The sequence below is a fragment of the Monodelphis domestica genome, chromosome 5 (genome assembly GCF_027887165.1).
Source record: "Monodelphis domestica isolate mMonDom1 chromosome 5, mMonDom1.pri, whole genome shotgun sequence".
Taxonomy (NCBI): Eukaryota; Metazoa; Chordata; class Mammalia; order Didelphimorphia; family Didelphidae; genus Monodelphis; species Monodelphis domestica.
Window position 1 is genome coordinate 156446866 of NC_077231.1, and position 20265 is coordinate 156467130.

Below are 20265 nucleotides of genomic sequence, written 5' to 3' on the forward strand. Positions count from 1 at the left end.
TAACACCTGTTTTGCTTTACTTCTGCCACTTAAATAGCCAAACTCCATATTTCATCCATCATGTCACAGATTACCTAAATTCTACAGTAACAGAGAAATCAAATATTACAGGAACTCCTCCAATCCTCTTCTGGAATCTAAGAAATAAGCATTTTAAACAAGAACTTTAATCCTTTTACTTTTTAAACATGAAAACTATTCATCTGAATTAAACTTTATTATAGATGTATCCCACAATGAAAATGTAAATAAAAACTGGATTAAGCCAAAAATGTATTGAACCTGAGTTTTGTTTCATATCAAAATAACAGAAAAACTATTTTTCTAAAGAACCTTAAATCTTCCTATTCAACATCTATTTATACTCTGAGATAATAGACTGTTCAAATCATAATTATATTTCAGGAGCAAGAAATCTTTATTTTTATTATCTGGAGAATTTAGACAAAACAGGACATTGGACTTAAACTCTGAATTGACTAACTATATGGCCTAAAATCACAGAAATAATTTAATTTGATTCTTTCTGTGTGATATCTCTGCCTCAATTATTTCCCCCCCTCCATTTGATCCTTTGCTTAGCTATCAAAGTAATTTTTCAAAAATGTAAGTCTAACTATGTCATATCCTGCCCTCCATGCAATAAATATGAGTGGTTCCCAATTACCTATATAATAAAATCTTCTTTTTGGCTTTTAAAAATCTTCAATTACCTTCCCTTTTCTTACCTTTCCAGTAATTTTATATTTCACTCTTCTACATATACATCAGATGATATTGACCTATTTACTGTTCTTCATATGACAGTCTTTTAGCCAGACTAATTTTCTCTGGTGTTCCCCCATACATTGAGTATTCTCTCTGCTACTCTTTTCTGCCTCTTGGCTTCCTTCAAGAATCAGCAAAAATCCTTCCAGTAATCTAGCAAGGAATCTCTGAGACTACTACAAATTTATGCTATCTTCCCTTTTTCCCTTTTTCCTTCTTTCCTTCTTTCCTTCTTTCCTTCTTTCCTTCTTTCCTTCTTTCCTTTCCTTCTTTCCTTCTTTCCTTCTTTCCTTCCTTCCTTCCTTCTTTCCTTCTTTCCTTCCTTCCTTCCTTCCTTCCTTCCTTCCTTCCTTCCTTCCTTCCTTCCTTCCTTCCTTCCTTCCTTCCTTCCTTCCTTCCTTCCTTCCTTCCTTCTTTCCTTGATTGAACAATTTTGTATTTATTTTGCTCTTCTGCCTTAGAAACAATATACATTATTGATTCTAAATGTGAGATAAGGGTTTTAAAAATGTACCAATATTTCTCTCCAATCTATATTCCTTTACCAGAAGCAGAACAGCATGACAAATCAAAATCTTAGAATAAAATCATTTCATTAGTTTTAAAGTTCAACCAATACTTATTCAGCTCCTTTGGAAGGTGTTTATTGTTTGTTTGTTTGTTTGTTTTTTGTGGAAGAAGAGGTAGTTGTGGCTCAGTAGTTAACCACTAGGTCTGGAGTCAGGGAGACCTGAGATCAAAACCAACCTCAGACGTTTCCTAGCTATGTGGTTTGGGTAAGTCACTTAACTTCTGTGTGCTTAGGAGATAGCTAGGTGGCTCGGAGGGTACAGTGTCAGAGAGATAGAATTCAAAGTCAGCCTCAGACATTTCCTACTGTAGGATCCTGGACAAATCACTGATTACCTGACAAAAGAAGTCACTGAATCCAGGGAGAAGGAAATGGTAAACACTGCCAGTATCCTTGCCAAGAAAACTCCATGGATAACAATGGGGTTAAAGCCATATTTGGAGGACCTATATTCATGGAGTGAAAGAGTAGGGTATGACTGAATAACAAAAGGGAGGGTTTAGTTTCATCATTTTAGGGAACTCCTAGTGAGGCAACCTCTGTACTCTGGAAGAGTAACAACTCTTCTGCATATTTTATTGTGAGAAAGTGGTATGGAACACTGGGACGTAAGGGCCTTACCCAGAGTCACGACCAGTTTACATTAAAGGCAGAAGTTGAACCCAGAATTTTGTGATTTTCACTCACCTATTCTCTATGTCATGAATTCTGTCTCTTTTTGTGAAATTCAGACAACAGTAGGATACCCCTGAAGTCTCTATGTTCTTTGCTCAAGCAAAACTTCAGGTAAAAACCAATATACTACAAAGAGTTACTAAGGAACTTCCAACATCATGGACCAGATGTAGACTTCAGAGAAGCAATGGATATATAAAGGTCAACCTGACATTAAACAAAGTCAGAGGGGCAAGTTTTAAACAAAGACTTTCCAGAACTCACAAGGCAGAGGCACAAATACTTGACAGATTGTAAAAATAAAGGCTAAACAATAGACAGTTCTTGTGCATTCAGTTAACCCTGGCAACGAGAAGCCTAAACTCAACTTAGGACCACAGGCACGCAACCAAGAAACCACTGTTCACCTGGGAGAAACTTAATAGTGCTAACATTGCCAAAATCTTCTTTGAAATCCAGTGTCAATCCACTGCAATAGAAAGAACTAAGAGAATATGAATGTAGATTGAAGCATACCATTCTTCACCTTATTTCCTTCGGAACATTTTTTCTTATATAAGTGATGTGTGTCTTCTTTCACAGCATGATGAACATTGAAATATGTATTATATGATAGCACCTTTATTCCCAGTATTATATTAAATGCTGTCTAGGGGAGGAGAGAGAGAGGAGGGAGAGAAAGATCATGGAGCACAAAAGGTCAGAAAATAATTGTTAAAAATTATATCAATAGGGGGCAGCTGGGGAGCTCAGTGGATTGAGAGCCAGGCCTAGAGACAGGAGGTCCTAGGTTCAAATCTGACCTCAGACACTTCCCAGCTGTGTGACCCTGGGCAAGTCACTTGACCCCCATTGCCTAGCCCTTACCACGCTTCTGCCTTGGAGCCAATACACAGTATTGACTCCAAGATGGAAGGTAAGGGTTTTTAAGAAAAAAAAATTATATCAATATATATTTGGGAAATATAAAGGAAAAAAAGAAGAAATTCAATGTCATTATTAGATTTTCGACTCCTGAGGGAATAGGCTGAATGTTATTTCATTACTTTATCGCCAGTACCCAGCATAGGAATTGGTAGATTCTTTCCCAATGTTTATTGAATAAATATTTTGCTAAATTAAGAAACAATTGTGTTAGTATACCATTGTTCAGAACCCTACTCATTTAGCTTGATTCAGGCATTTTCAATTGTCTGACTCTGTGACCACATTTGGGGTTTCCTTGGCAAAGTTACCAAAGTGGTTGGCCATTTTCTTCTCCAGCTCATTTTATAGATGAGAAAACTGAGGCAAACAGGGTTTAGTCTATTATATGTCAGACACTGGGGTAAATTCTGGAGATACAAAGGGGGGAAAAAGGGTCACACAGCTAGTAAGTACGTTATAGTTAGACATGACTGAACAATAATTTTAAAAAACCCACCAACCTTCTATTCCTAGTTCAGTCCTATGAAGTCAAATATAAAATGTCAAATCCTTTCTCCACATGACCACCCTTCAGATAGTTGAAGACAGAAATCATGCTCTTACTCACAAGTGTTTTATCTTCTATGCTAAACATTCACCGTTCATTCAGGCCCTCTTAATTTGGCAGAATCTCTAAGCTCTTCACAATTCTGGGTCCTGGCTAACTAGATATAAAGTGGTTAGATACAGCTCATATGAGCTAGTCTCATTTAAGTTCCCATTTATGTGGTTTATAAAGCCTTCTCCTCACATCACCCCTAATACAAATTGTATTATCCCTCATTTTAGAGATGAGGAAGGAAAGTGAGTCACTTGGAGATTAAAAATCTTGCTCAAAGTGATAGAAATTGCAAATGTTGGATATGTAATTCAAGCCTAGGTCATCTACCCATGAGGCTCTTCTGTCTCTTTTTGCCTTTCTTATTAAAGTGAATACATTTTGATAGAGTTGGTTTCTTTATTGGAGACACCTCAGTGGATAGAGTACTAGACTTCAAGCCAAGAAGACCCAAGTTCTAATCTGCCATTAGCCACTTACTAGCTGAACAACTGGGTAAACACTTAATCTATGTTTGTCTTAATGGAAGGAAGTGATAAACCACTCCAGTATATTTGTCAAAAAAAAAAAAAACACAATAATATTGGCATTGAAAAGGATAAGTTTAGCGTTGTGACCTAAACTATATTAATTATTTGGTTGCCATGGATATGCCAAATATAAAAAAATATACCCATGTCAGCTGGAAATTTATGGTGATTTAATTAATATAGTGGAAAGAAATTAAGAAGAAGGAAGAAGGAAAGGGTATAGGATTTCTCCCACCTTGTGCCAGGAGGAAGACCAGAGGCTCTAGGAAGGTAAGGGTTTGAAGAGTTAAGGAGGAAGGAATCAGCCTGAACTCCAAGAGGGCTCAGTCAAGATGCCTGAACCTGAATCAGCTCTAGGGCAAACTCACCATCAAAACCCAGAAAAATAGCTGCCACCATGTCAAGATGTGGGAATATTTAGCACGCTGCCATCCAGAGCCACCTCTCCGGGGGGAAAAAAGAGACAGCCCACAGGAAGCCCTGAGAAAAAAACCTAGACGACTCTACCTCCCTCTCCTGCATCTCCTCTGCACCAATAGTAGTCTAAATTTGACTTAGGACAGCCCAGGGGTCTGTCAGCTGTTTCTGATTTGTCAATTTCTCTCAAAGGCTATCCTCCTAAACACTCAATCTTTAAGCATGTTTACAGACATTCCCTTTTTATATACAAAGTAGGGTGGAATAATGCAAAGTTCCAAAAACATCCCTGATGTTGTTAGAATAAGTGTCTTCATTGTTACAAATCAGAAGAGAGCTAAATCCAATCTTCACAGCATCCTATAATCCCATAGGACCATGAAGAGTCTGAACAACTAAATCACTTATGCTAACTTTTCTAATCTTCTTACTCCTTACTCTACATAAATATTCTGTGAACTAATAACAGTGGACCTCCTTCCTTTTTCTCTATTACCCAACTAGCTGTCCCATCATTCCTGGAATATTTTCCCTCCTCATCTTATCTTCATGTCTTCTCTGGCTCTATTAAGATCCTAGCTAGGAGGCATCTCAGTGAGAGCCAGGTCTAGAGACAGGAGGTAGTAGCTTCAAATCTAGCCTCAGACACTTCCTAGCTGTGTGACCCTGGGCAAGTCACTTAATCCCCATTGTCTAGCCCTCACTACTGTTCTGCCTTAGAACCAGGCAGAAGTTAAGGGTTTGGAAAAAAGGCCTAGATAAAATTCCACATTTAACAAGAATCTATTCTCTATTTCCTTTAATATTAGTACCTTCCCCTTGTTAATTATTTCTAGTTTGTCCTATATATAGCTTGCTTACACATAGATGTTTCTGTGCATGTTATCACCTTTATTGAAATCCTGTATGGTGAACCCATTTTTTTTTCTTTTCTTTGTATCCTCAGGATTACCCCAGTGTCTGGCATATAATAGACTTAAATTCTTATTCATTAAATCCTGACATTCCTCAGCGAAGGGTGCATAAACATTGGCTTTATTTTTGCAGGTCCTGGGTCACTGAGACTGATATGCAACAGTCCTTAACAGGGTTAAAGCTGTTGTTTTGGAGTACTCATTGCATCGTTAGAGCCATTGAATCTGTGTCTTTCCAAACTACTCAAAGACACAAAAGTTTACGACAGTAATAACTTAAGTGGTCTTGTTGGCAGCCCTGGTAGCAATTGTATCCACTTTGAAAATCCCAGACCCACAGCTTCCCTGTTTAAACTGTGTTCAAAGGAAGCTGAAGAGCAGGTAATAGACCTGTTTTACTAGATATGGGAGGGATGCAGCAGGAGGCTCTGGTGTGCTCTGGTGCATTTTCCTGCCTATAAGGAAGAAAATAAAGGCTTGAGGGCATTCTCCTTTTCACCAACTCCTGTAGGAGAAAAGAGAAAAAATCTGGAGGACTTATGCTCACCTGGGGAACTTGTTCTCATCAGCTAATTTTGAGAACAGGAAAAAGGAAATTGCATCCTGGCCAGGTTGACACTAGACAATGGAACAATCCCCTTATTGCTTAAACACACCGACACCATATTTTACAATACTGTGCTTTTCTTCTTGCAAGGAGCGAGAGAAACATTAAAGAGCAGCGAATATATTACATTTTACACAGCACAAGGTGGATCTGTAGAGCTTTATTCCATCTTGAAAGGATTAGTTGCACCTGCACAAGGGGAATCTCAATCAGTTTGGATAAATAGGCAAAAGGCTCCTTTATTGTGCTGCTTTTAAGAAAGGATGTTGGAGTGATCCTCCTCTTGACAAGTTTCAAATACTGCAGATGATCTATGAAGGAACACTAGTGCCCTCTGCTGGTCATTGAGATCCATAACATACACTAGACGGGACTTTAGGACCAAAAAATTGTGACATTGAATCCTTGCTTTCCCTTAAACAGAATTCTTGAAGTGCCCATGGAATAACATATGCACAACCAGAAGGGACCGTGGAGGTCAGCTAGTTCTACCCTCTCATTTTAGAGATGAGATGACTGAGATCCAGAGAAAGTTAAATGCCTCGTCCAAGATAGGAAGCCTTTTAATAAACCAACAAACAAATAAATCAGTAAAAAACAAACAAACAAAAAAACACAGAAATGAAAATTTAATTGTAAAAAAAAAAATCAAGAAATGCTTTCAGAGGTACCCTCCTTATTCAGGGATCCATAGAGTGAAAGTAAAATCAATTCTAAATATTAGATTTCTTTAAGAATAAAATTCAAACTCATGAAACTTCCTTCTACTTTTCAAAGGACACCTTTTCCTTCCCATCCCAATGAGAGTATAAGAACATAGATAACTGTGTCATCTGTATAGGAAACTCTAGATGGAAAATAAAAAAAAACCCTCTGTCTATACAAAGCAGCAACAACCCTGCAAGTTAGAGTCTTTAAAACACCAAGAGCTTATGTGACTAGCACAGAGACAAAAAGCCTATATTGGGACACAAGAGTTGAAATTAGGCTCACTTCAAGGTTGGCTGCATCCACCACACAGAAAGTGTCCAACTAAAATAGGAAGAGATTCCTGTGGACTTCATAAAATGATTTAGAAAATCCTAAATTAGCTATATTGTATTTTTATTTTTAAAATATTTCCCAGTTACATTTTAATCTTGCAAAGAAGGCACTTGAGGTGGACAACTGTGCACTACCCCAACGATTCCCCAAATGTCTGGAAATATCTTGGGATCCCTGAGAACTTTTAGAGGGTCTTTGAGGTCAAAATTATTTTTATAATACAAAGGATATTTTTATGTTTAATATTAGAAGTGTCATTAGGTAAAACCCATGTAAACATGAATTCTTTGAAGTTCTCTATCATTTTAAAGTGTAAAAATTATTTGCATCTGCTGCCCTGCCTGGTTTCAACTCTGTAGAACATGATTTCACTCCCAAGATGAGCTCATCACTTCTAAACTCAGCACCATGCTGCTCACTCCAGTCTTGATTGACTCCATCTCCCAAAGTCCTCTCTCCCCACTGGAAAGCTTGAGGGTAAAGTACTAAAATTTTCCCAATGTCTTCCCCTATAGAGGGCAGAAAAGGAATTCTGAGCTCACTCCACCTTTCATCTGCTGCCTTGCCTGGTTTCAATTCCCTAGAACAAGATGCCCCCATACCAGGCATGGTTTCCTGTCTTCCTCTTAGTTTCCTGGCTCCCCTTATTCCCCAAACACCCCCCCCCCAAGCCTCACACCATTTCCCTGCCTCCTTTGTTGTGTTGTCTCCCTCTTTAGATTGGAACCTCACTGAGTGCAGAGACTGTTTCTTTTTTCTATTTAATAATTGTATCCCCAGCACTTAGGATACTTCCTGGCATGTTATGGGTACTTAATAAATGTTGATTGGATTGAATTGGACTGAGTCCTGAGACCAAAAAGTCTGAGATCTGCTACACTACTCCAATTGTGCCTCTGGCAGAGCCAATAACTATTTATGTGAAAGCTAATTATTTAGAATCTCTGGCAAGACATCAGATTTCAAATGAATCACTCATCAAATATAATTGAATAAGAGTAAAGAAAATAATTCTTGCTGATGAAGAAAGTAGCATTAGGATTAGAGATTATAAATCAATATGAGCAAAAAATGCCAAATACTACTTAGTAGCTGTTAGTTATTTGATTGTTCTTAATGAAGATCCTGAACACTAATAGAAGAGTATAGAACACTCCTAATGGGGTAGCTACACAGTGCAGTCCAGAGACCTGTAGTCAGGAAGAGCTGAGTCCAAATTAGATCTCAGACCCTTAATAGCTGTGTGATCCTGGGTCAGTCACTAATTCTCTAACTGTCCTATTTTCTTCATATAAAAAAGGGGAATGATAATACCACCTACCTCTGAGGGTTGTTTTAAGGACTAAATGTGTAAAAAAATTCTAAAGTACTTAATATACTGCCTAGCACATGTTAAATGCTATATGCAAATACTTGGTGCTTCTGTAACTACTACTTCTACTGTCTCTACTACCACCACCACCACCACCACCACCACTACTACTACTACTACTACTACTACTACTACTACTACTACTACTACTACTACTACTACTATATGAAGGAAGAACTTTAATGTGTATGTATGTAGTAGATCTATATATTTGCTCATTGATAAATTTTAATATTCAACTATAATTTCAAACTTCATCTCATGGCATCTGTATCCATAGAAAGTTCAAACAAAGCATCCAGTTATATGCATACATATATATATATGCATGCATAAAAACATACACCAAACCATAGGCAGAAAGGACAGGAAGCTTCTTCTTATTTATGTTCTCTTTTGCATAGCCTGCAATCAGAACTCCTAGTGATAACTATTAATAAAATAGAATTCAAGGGAGTACAATTTATAAAGGAGTTGAGTACCTGGCAAGAGTCAAAACTTATCCCTTTTTCTTAATTGCTAGCCTATGCTTCTAGCTCTAATCATACCTCCATATCTATCCACAATTGGGTGCATCATTCTAAACATTTTCTTCCTATTATTTTTAATGGCCCATCTAATTTTGCAATCATACACTACAAAGTAACCACCCATAGATGAATAGCAGAATTTTGGTCTGCCCTCCGGAGAATATCTAAATCAGAGCATACTTCATTATAGTTGGAGATATAAGGAATTACAGCAGCGTAAGGGCTTGCCAAACATTTGTCTAATATACTTTTGCTTGGGGTGGAAAATCTAGGGGAGTTATAGAAATGTAATAAATTTACCCTAAAGTTTAAGTAATGGTCTACAGTTGCCTAACTAGCCCCTTGCTCCGTCTGACTCAGAGCTCCTAGAGGTTTGTTAGTAATAAGGGAAAGTACTGCTCTCACACCCAGGCTCAGATCATTTTGCCTGAGATAGAAACAAAGGGCTATTCACTTTTCTTCACAGAAATTTTGTCAAATTTAGAATAAATAAAAAGTCACTGGCTGCTTAAAATAGTATTAATATAAAGTTCAAATCCAGATGATGAGTTCAAGTGATGAGAACTAGTTGTGACATCAGTTTTAACGACCAATGACATTAAGGTTAGAAGACTGTAGGGTGAGAAATTAAAGAGGAAATAGTGTTTTAAGGTTGGGGGGGCTGGGCAAAGTGCCTCATGCAGTTCCTGAGCATGAAGGAGTGATTTCATAAATGTTTACTCTATAGGAAGGACGGAAAGGCTTGCTATTGAGTTTATTACCAGTCTTGTTGACTTTCCATTATGGAGAATGAGTAAATAAATGTGCTTAATAAAATGAAAAATTGGAATAACAGGAAAGAACTAAGCACATTAAGTAAGAGACTTAGTGGTAATTTTTAAATAACCCAGGCTTCAAGGATGATGAATTCCACATTGTCAAATGATTAGTTGGCCCCCAGACATAAGTGAGGTAAAGCTACTAGGCAGTATAACCTCTGCATAGGAAATTGACATATCAAAAACATTTTAATGTAATATGGAGGTTTAAATCAAATCTGATTTTATCATTTTAAAAAGGCACATGCATCTAAAGAATATTCACTGTAAGAATGATAGTGAGGCAGTCCTCCTTCTCAGTCTCTACCAGGGAAGACTTCTGTTGAACAGACTCTTCCCCTCTCTTTCTGCTGCTGCCAAAGATGCTTGACCCTTTGCTGTCTGTATCCTCCACCTCTACCACCTTGGGGAAACTAGGAAAAGCTGCTACAAATCAAGGTGAGTCAAAAAAATGGCCTCTCCCTTAAAAGACAGCAAGGATGGAAAGAGAGTGAGAATGAAGAAATGTCAGAGGATGAAGACAGAAGTAGAGAAGATGTTGTGGTCCCTCAGAAGAAGGGCAAGAAGACTATGGCTATACTAGCAAAATAGGCTACAGCCAAAACATCCTTCTTTGCTATCATACCTGACAAGAAAGCAGTTGTGACTGCTGGTAAGAAGGCCACTGCGACTCCAACCAAGAAAATGGTCACCCTAGCCAAAGCTATTGTCAAACCAGGCAAGAAGGGAGCCAAAGTAGCAGCAGCACTATCCCTAGTTTAAGGGGCAAAAAATGGAAACAATGCCAGGAGGACAGTGAGTCTGAAAAAGAAGACTTTGAGAGAGGAGGAATTTGAACCACCTGAAGTCACTAGACTGAGAGCAGCTTCAGCCAAACAAGATTCTAAGGAAGAGGAAGAGGATAAGGATAATGATGAGAAGGAAGAAGATTAGGATGAATCTGAAGAAGAAACTATGGATGCCACCTCTGCCAGAGGAAAAACCTCTTGGGAAAGCTGGGGAAAAACCAAGGAATTTGAGGAGGAGGAAGATGAAGATGAGGAGGAAGTTGATGAGGAGAGGAAGATGATGATGAACAGGAGGAAAAGGAAGAAGAAAAGAAAGAAGTTCAGATCAAATAAGTGCCAGGAAGAAGGAAAAGGGAAATTGTTAAACAGAAAGCCCCCGAAAATTGGAAGCTGAAACATCTATGCATTTCAGTCTCTTCATTGATAAGCCAAACTTCATCAAAATAGCTTCCAAGCTAAAAACTGGTCAAATGGACTTGTTGTGGACAGGTGGCTCTGGACATGGCTCTGGAGCTCAGTAACTCCAAAGTTCTCAGTTTTGAAATGAAGGTGGAAAAAGCAAAGAGAACAAGATTGAAATGCAAGAGGGGTCTTCATCAAGAATTTATCATATAAAGTATCTCAGGAGGAGCTCAAAGAAGTGTTTGAAAGTGTTATTGAGGTCAGACTGGTCTGCACCAAGGATGCACTCAATGGAATTACAAATATTGAATATGGCAGGGCCTTGGAAAAGAAACAGGGAAATGAGATCGATGATCATTTATTCATTCTGGACTATTTAAGGGTGAAAAATCAAGTACAAGATAACTTATACTTCTGAAGTGGTATAAAACAACAAGCCACCAGACTCCAAGATGCTGGTGCTGAACAATTTTGCCTACAGCACCCCAGAGAAGCATCTGAAAGAAGCCATCTGGTTGGAGCTAAAGTAACAAAACATAGCAAATGTATCCCCAATGAACCAGTCATAAAAATACCTTGTTCATCAAAGGTCTGTCTGTAAACACAACAGAAGAAACATTGAAAGAGTCTTCAGAAGCTCAGTGAGGGCAAGAATCTTCATAGAGAAGGTTCATCTAAAGGACTTGGTTTTGTGGACTTCAACTCAAAAGAAGATGCTAACAGTGAGAAGCAGGCTATAAAGGATGAAAAGACTGATGGAAATAAAGTCACCCAGGACTGGACCAATTCCACTGGCTTTGGAGTTTGAAGGGGTGGTCATGGCAGTGGTGGTTATGAAAGCTTTGGAGGTCAAGGATATGGCAGAGGAGGGCAAAGAGGCTTTGGTTGCAGAGGCCTAGGAGGAGGAAACTTTGGAGGTAGGGAAGGTTTACAAGAATATTGAGGAGGAGAACACAATAAGTCATAAAGAAATAAGAAGAAATTTGAATAACATCTCCCTATTCTTTTTTCTCTTGCCATTTGAACAGACTCTGGGTGTTTTATCCTATCCTCTAAAAACTGACAGAGCCTTCCAGGGGAAAACATGCAGTCTGGAGGAGGTCATCTTGAAAAAATCTGAATGCCATTTCAAGGGAGGGAATCTGTTGATTTTTACTGGATAGAGATGACTTTAGTTAATAATGTTATATTCCATGTACAAAACCACTTTTCCTGTGGAGAAAAAAAAAATATAGTGAGACAAGGCAGATATATTGCTCAATGGGTAGAGCACCATCCCTAGAAATTGAAGGTCTTGGATTTATATCTGGCCTCAGATACATCTTAATCATATGACCTTGGGCAAGTCACTTAATTGAGCAGCCCTTACTGCTCTTTTGCCTTGAAACCAATACTCAGCATTGATTCAAAGACAGAAAGTAAGAGTTAAAAAAAAAATTATAGTGAGAACTACCATCCCCACCACATTTTTTCCCTGTGTTCCTTGGAGTATAAACTCTCAGTGAAGAAATTTTCACCAGAAACTAATCCTTAAGGAGTTGCTTCAGACATTGAGAGGTTAACTGACTCCACAAGGACCATATAGCCAGTAAGTAAATAGAAGGTAAATGCAAATACTTTTTGGGGTGGTAAAAAATGAGCTGCTCCCAAAGGGAATGATATTGAGCCAAACTTTTAGAGTACAGAGGGTAATACAGAGCTGAGACACAGAGGTGGCATACAAAAACATAGTTTTGAGATAGAATATTGTGAATGAGGAACATAAAGTAGGCTGTGAAAGGAAATGAAGGTAAAGGTGTGTAGGAAGCCTAGAAATGTTTATAAGGTGTTTTGAATGCTGAAAACGAGAAGTTTACATTTTTCCTTAAAATAGATAAGGAATTTTGGCAACTTTTGGAGCAGGTGAAGGACAAGGACAAGGGGATAGCTTCATAGGGGATACATTAGAGAAAAGAGAAACAAATTAAGCAAATAGAAAAATGGACTAGGCAAGAGATGATGATGACAAACTAAGTTGATGGCTGTCGGTTTGGAGAGGAGAGGATGCATGGGAGACACTTATAGGAACAATCAACAAAGCTTAGGACCTGATTGAGTACATGGAGCAAAGGAAAGTGAAATATAGGGGCTATGAATCTAAGTGACTAGAAACATCTTGATGATGTTGACATAAATAGGAAAAGTGGTGAGTTTGGAGTGGAAGATGATGAACTCTGTTTCGTACATCTTAAACTGACATCCACTACAGGTTTTAGTGATAAAGCTTCAATAGCCAATTGATTAGAAGAAACAGGGCTTGCTTACAAAGAAGATAAGGCCTTGGGCTGCCCGTGATTTGGTACATGCTTCCATAAGGATAGAGAAAGAGATAGGGACTGGACTTAATTTCATTGGTATGATAAACTTCAAGGCAAGGAAGTGGCTTCTTTAAATGTAGATAGATACCTCTTTTGCAATTTTTTGTCTAAGAATCTTCTCCTACAGAGTGAAATTGAACCCTTTAAGGTTATAACTGGGGGAGTATAGAGGGAAGAAATACAAAATCCCAAGACCTGTAGAAGGAAATTAAAAAACTCAATTAGAGAAATGATCCCTCATAAGTGTAATGAAGGAACAGAGAGAAAATAACGAATTCAATAATAATTCAGTTCAAACCAACAAGTATCTGTTATACCATGAGAATACAAAGATGAAAAAGAAACAGTCCCTTCCCTAAGTAACTCCTATTACCCTAAAAGTATTTTTATCTGCATTCAAGGAAATGAAAAGTGGACAGAAATTAATAAAAAAAAAGTTATTTTAAGAAACAGTGCCAATAAGGGGGTAGAGGTCAGACAAATTTCAGTGTAGATGGTGATGACTAAGCTGAACCATGCAGGGAGCTATGGACTCCAAAAGTCAAGGATGAGGAGGGATAGTATTCTAAACCTGGCAGGATCATTCATGCAAAGGCATACAAGTAAAAAATAGTATGTTTTGGGGACTGCTGGTTAGCTCAGTGGATAGAGAGTAAGATCTAGAGATGAGAGGTCCTGGGTTCAAATGTGGCCTCAGACACTTCCAAACTGCATGACCCTGGGAAAGTCACTTAACCCCCACTGTTCAGCCCTTACCACTCTTCTGCCTTGGAGCCAATACACAGTATTGAATCTAAGACAGAAGGTAAGGGTTTTAAAAAAATAGTAAGTTGTGAGTTATGGAAACATAAAGTATATGACAGGAAGTAAAACAAAATAAGCCTGGAAAGAGAAGCTGATTCTTGATCATCAATGACTTTGAAAGCCAAACAGAAGAGTTTTTGGTATTTGCTTCTGGAGATTCTTGAAAAAAGTACCTTGGTATGACCCGGGTTTTAAGAATAACAATTAGGCCACTATGTGGAGTATGAACTGAAGGAAGGATTGATTGCCCAGGAGAGAGACTTAATAAGAACCCATTTCATTAGCATTAGCTTAGGAAACCTATGACTATCCTTTGAAAGAAGGGTTTGATTAAGTGAATGAAAAGAAGGCAAAAGGGTGAAATTGTATTTTGAATCAGAGAGTAAAGAAGGTGATCGCAGGTGACTAGGACAGAAAATTGGGCAGGTAGAAGGAGGTAGGGTTCAAGGTGAAAAGTAGAACAGAACTATAATAATACATAGAAAAGAGGAAATGCCTTTCATTTGCAAGAGGATTAGATCCCCCCACCATAATCTAGGAATTCAGGGAAATGAGGATCAGCGTACCCTTCTCTTTCAAGGACTATCATTTCTTTGGCAAGTCTCTTTACCAAAGTCTCAAGATATTTCCACTGGCCATCAAATGAAATAATCCAGAAAGACTGAAAGATTGCCGTCATGGGGTGGAAAGGGTAATTCTGAGTGAATGTGGAGGGAAAAAGTTTTAATAACTACCTAACTTTCCCTTTTATATGTAAGGAGAGACATGATGAACTGAAAATGGAAATGCTGAAAATCCATTGATTGAATAGTCCCAAGGAAAATCTCATAAATCTGTAATATTTCCATTGAATTAGAAGATCATGAAGCTCCAGCAGATGGCAGCAGAGACAAGAGTGGAGCATCAATAAGGCACAGCTGATTGCTGGGAGATAACTGAAATATTTCAAAGGGATTGAATTCTAGGGGTAAGTGCTCACTTGGAAGTATTGCTTCTTTCACTGGTGTGAGAATATGTGGAAGATAATTCTTCTCTATGTATGGGAGAAAGAAGGAAGAGAAGCAAATGAAAGCATACTTCTCAATTTTCTCTTATTGTTTATTACTCTGCTCTCATTAAAAGCTATTTGATTTGCTGTCATCACTGGTTAGGAAATAGTCATTGCACTATTGCATTATTATTATTATTATTACAAACATTTCATAATAAACCTAGGATGACTGGATTTTCCAGTCAAATGTGATGGATGGTTTATATCCAGAAGCACAGGAGGTCAGGGGAGAGAAACCTAGATATCACATGTGAGGTGATGGGAATCTGGAACACCATCATGGTAGTGTCAGAGAAGAGAAGAGAAGAGAAGAAGGAAAATATGACAACTCTTCAGAAGATACAAATGACAGAGCTTGACAACTGATTAGAAATGATAGGTGAGAGGGATGAATTGAAGATGATACCTAGATTGTGGGTCTGGATATCTGGAAAGATAGTGGCACACTGGAAAGCAATATGTAATTTAGGAAAACTGGACTTGGGAGGAAAGATAATCAGTTTGGAATTGAACAGATTTAGTTTCAGATATATATGAAATGATCATTTTATATGTCCAGTAGGAAGTCAGAGTTGAGAAACTGAAGGTCAAGAGAAAAGTTAGGACTGGAATCATTAGCAAAGAAATCATTGAGCCCATGGGAACTGCTGAGATCACCAAGGGAAATAGTCTTCAAGAGAAGAGGGCCCAGGACAGAGCTTTGGGGGACATCTATTATGAGTAGGCATAATCTGGATGAATGACCAGCAGAGGAGGAACCATTCAATGGATGGAACAAGTCTTAGAAGGGAGCAATGAAATAGAAATCTAGAATGAAAAAAGGTATCAAAGGAAAGAAGGTGATCAATAGAACCAAAGTCTACAAAGATATCAAGAAAGATGAGAACTGAGAAAAGGCAATTAGATTTGGCAATGAGGAGAGCATTAGTAACTTTAGAAAAAGCAGTTTCAGTTGACTGATGACATTGCAAACCAGGCAAGGAGTTAAGAAGATAATGAAATGAAAGAAAGTAGGGGAACTGATTTTAGGTGATCTTCTGATGGTGTTTCACCACAGAGGAAAGATAGCTATGGGATATGAGATAAGACCCAGTGGAGATGGATAGGTAGTTCTAGTGTTGTTTTTTGTTTGTTTGTTTGTTTAGCATAAGAGAATTTTGGATGTACTTTTAAGAATTAGGGGAGCCAGGGAGCAGCTGGGTAGCTCAGTGGATTGAGAGCCAAGCTGTGTGACCCTGGGCAAGTCATTTAACCCCCATTGCCTAGCCCTTACCACTCTTCTGCTTTGGAACTAATATACAGTATTGATTCCAAGATGGAAGGTAAGAGTTTAAAAAAAAAAAAGAATTAGGGGAGCAACCAGTAGAGAGGAAAAGAATGAAGATTAGTGAAAAAAGAAATGATAGAGAGGAAAATCTGATCGATATGAAATCTGATCACTTACATATATAGTGGAGTTTTCCTTGGAATAGAAAAGAGTAAGACATGAGATGAAGAAATGTCAGTAGTGGAATGTATTTGAGTGATATATGAGGAAGAGGAGAAAGGAAATTCTCAGCAATTGGTTTTTAAAAAAAACAACTAAATATTGAGGCACAGTTCTTGGCTATAGGAGGTGGTGAATGGAAAGCTTGAAAAGGGATAAAAAGTTTTGAAAAGTCATGCTGGTGATTGGGAGAGGAGTGAGTTGGGGAAGTGTAAAAGAATTGTTTTGCTTCAGTGAGTGTCCAGCAAGCAGCACATGGGTAAGAAGAAATGCAGTAATCCAAGATTGAGGCTTAGCAGGAAAATATTAGTAACAAAATAAGATGGCTAGAGACTTGAGAAAGGAGGATGCAGTTGAATTAGCTTACCAATCAGTCAACACTTAGAAGCTAAGAGTGTATATCCAGTACAAGGGTGATGTTCTGGTAAAGAATAAAGGATCAGAGGGATAGAAGGTCACAGTAAACACAAAGAACAGGGTTTGGCAAGGCAGAGGGAGAAGTGGAATGAAAAGAGAATGTGATTAAAAAAAAAAGGAGAGAATTTCAGAGTTCATGAAAACTTATGTGGAAATGGAACAACAATGGGTTGTGGCAGGATCAAGAGTATGACCTTTTCTATATGTAGCTGAGGTAGGATGAAAGATTAAGTCATGGAAATTGAGTAAACTAAGGAATTGGGAAGTTAGGGTGTTTGAGGGAGTATAAATATGCATTTTGAAGTCTCTTGCTATGAGAAAAGGAATACTGAATTAAAGATTATGAGCAAGATTTCTTGACTAAATAATAGCTACCAGGATCATGACTGGGTGGTTAATATGGACTGATTGAACCTCAAAGGTGGAGAGGTTACTGAGTGATAAAGGTAAAAGGAAAGTCCCGTAGTGGTAATGAGGAACAAGGAGTACTTTGTGAGTCCTTGGTATCAGTAAAAGTGCAACCAGTGCTAGAAAATAAATAAGAGAAGCAAAGGTTTAAGATGAGGACAAGGTTTTGTTGTTGTTGTTGTTGTTTTTAATTTGTGGGACATGGATTCCAGAGAACCTAGAAAAGGCAGATAGCTTTATAGAGAGATTTTGAGAGCTTGAGGAGGACAGGAAAAGGAGTAAGCAACGAGGAACAAAAAATGGGGTTCAGAATCACTGAGATGGGAAGGGTACAATAAGGTAAGAATTTTCTTATTGCACAATTGTTAATACTTCTGCCATTGCTGCTGCTTTGGTTCCTATTTCTCTTGGATGCTTTGCCCTAGAACCACCAGCATGTGGTTTGCCTTTTTCCCATTAATCTCTGAACTCTTCAAAATAGCATCAATTTTCCTATATTCTTTTAAACCATTGTATTCTGGGAAATGCAGTCTTTTTTCATCTCCAATCGATGTACATAATTTCCTACTTCAAAGAAAGGGAGGATTCTGGAAATTTTGAGGAAAGGGAGACTAATTTTAGCAAATTCAAATACATACTATATAAACATGTTTAATAAAAATGTCCCTTTCTCCAAATTTTCCAGATATGTGGATGAGAATTATATATTGAGTTATATATATCTTAACAAATAAAATATGACAAGTTATATTAACAAAACTATGTAAGAACAATTATTCTACTATTTTTGCCATTAATCAGATCATTATTACTTTACATAAAACAGTTTTCACCTAATAAAGACATAAAAGATTTGAGGTACTGAATCAATATGAAAAATTAAAGGAGTTGAAGCTAATTAACTTAAATAATTTGATACTTAGGAGTGACTCATTATCAGACACTTCCCAGCTGTGTGACCCTGGGCAAGTCACTTGACCCCCATTGCCTAGCCCTTACCACTCTTCTGCCTTGGAGCCAAAATACAGTATTGATTCCAAGATGAAAGGTAAGGATTTAAAAAAACAAAGGAGTGACTCATTAATAGTTTTCAAGTATAAAATGAAAAATATATTACTTGGTTCCTATCTGTAGAGAAGATCAAGTAAGTGGTCTTAAATTACAATGACAGAAGTTTTTGCAACAGGTAGATTAACTTTGGGGTTAACACTAAAATAATTACCAAAGGAGATTTTGGAATTATTGCCCCTTGAGATCTGGAACCTAAAAACAAACAAACAAAAAATTAAACAGCATTTTGTTTGGTAATTAACACTTGACTGGTTATAAGGACTAGAGCTGATGACCCTCTTGGGGGTCTATCCAATACTGTGATTGCATTGTTGTCTGAAAGTGTTAGTAAATTTTAAACCAATCATTTCTCCTGTTTTTCTTATGTTAAGTGTTATAGGTATACTTTCCTCTGAATGCACCAGATCACTTAAAGAAAAGTAGTCATGGGATCATTTGTAATAAATATCTCCTATTAGCCTAAGTGTTTATATACACATGCATGCACACAGTCACACACATACAGTCACACACACACGCGACATTCTGTCTCCCTCTTTTGTCTCCTGGACACGTTGGGGGCCAGTCCTTGAATTGAAGCCAGGTTTCCTTGGATAAATTTCAGAAGGGACCTAACCATTTACTGTAAAATGTTTACCTCTTTTAAATTGGAGATGGAAAGCCTCATCATGGAAACACAAAAGCAGAGCTGAATCAAGAAACAAAGGAGAGGTTCTGCTTAAGCCAGCTTTCCTCACTTTACCAAAAGCCAGACCACTGGTTTCTCCTGATTCTTTCTGAGTGATATTCTCTGAGTAATGATGTAGTGTCTGGTTCATTATGAATACTCTTTGAGATGATGAAGTCATTATGTGCCTCACTTTTTCACAGAGCTTTGGTAAGCATTACTTGGAAACTTTTATCCAATGCTCTGTGATTTCTGGCAAGGAAACTCTGCAGACATCTGGGGAAGAAGTAGCATCATTTATCCCTGTCCAAATGTATCTTTTTCTACACTCTTTTTTTTTTCAGCAGGCAACACACAGTTCTTCTTATCCATGAACCATCCTTGGGCAAAAGAACCTGTCTTTGATGTGGAAACTTGTTTGTCTTCAGCAAAATCTAGTCTATTTCCCTCCTCTGTCCTCTGTATTTCAGAGAACTACAACGTGTGGTAGAGCTGTCACATGAATTAAGTCAACAGCATTCCCAGTTGGCAGGAAGATATCATCTGAGCCCAATAAGTAAAAACATAAATACAGTCCCTATAAGGAAGTTCGTCAATAAGTGCATTTATTCTACATCTGTTGCTGCTGAATTTGGCTTTGGTTTCTCCTTTTGGTGGTTTGTATTCTGGGTCTTCTGTATGGGCTGTATGTGGTGGATTTCCTGAGCTGATATAAGACTCTTTTCTGCACTCAGTGAGTGAGTGCTTTGATTGATCTGAACAGCACCTCCTGAAAATTGTGGTGGAAACCTTTTCTTAGTTGAGGTTTTTGATATTGGCTATATAACTAAATAAGGAGTTCCATATTTCAAAGTAGTGCATTTGGAAGACAGCCCAGAGAAAAGAAAACATTAATAGGCATAAAAAGCCAGCATATGGATGCTATAAGAAATATAATGGAAAATGTCCAAATAAAGTAGGGGAACTTTCCAATCAAAGGGTGTGAGGGGCAGTAAGGAAAATATGCTCTCTCTCATATTTCTGCCAACACTTGTGGACAATAC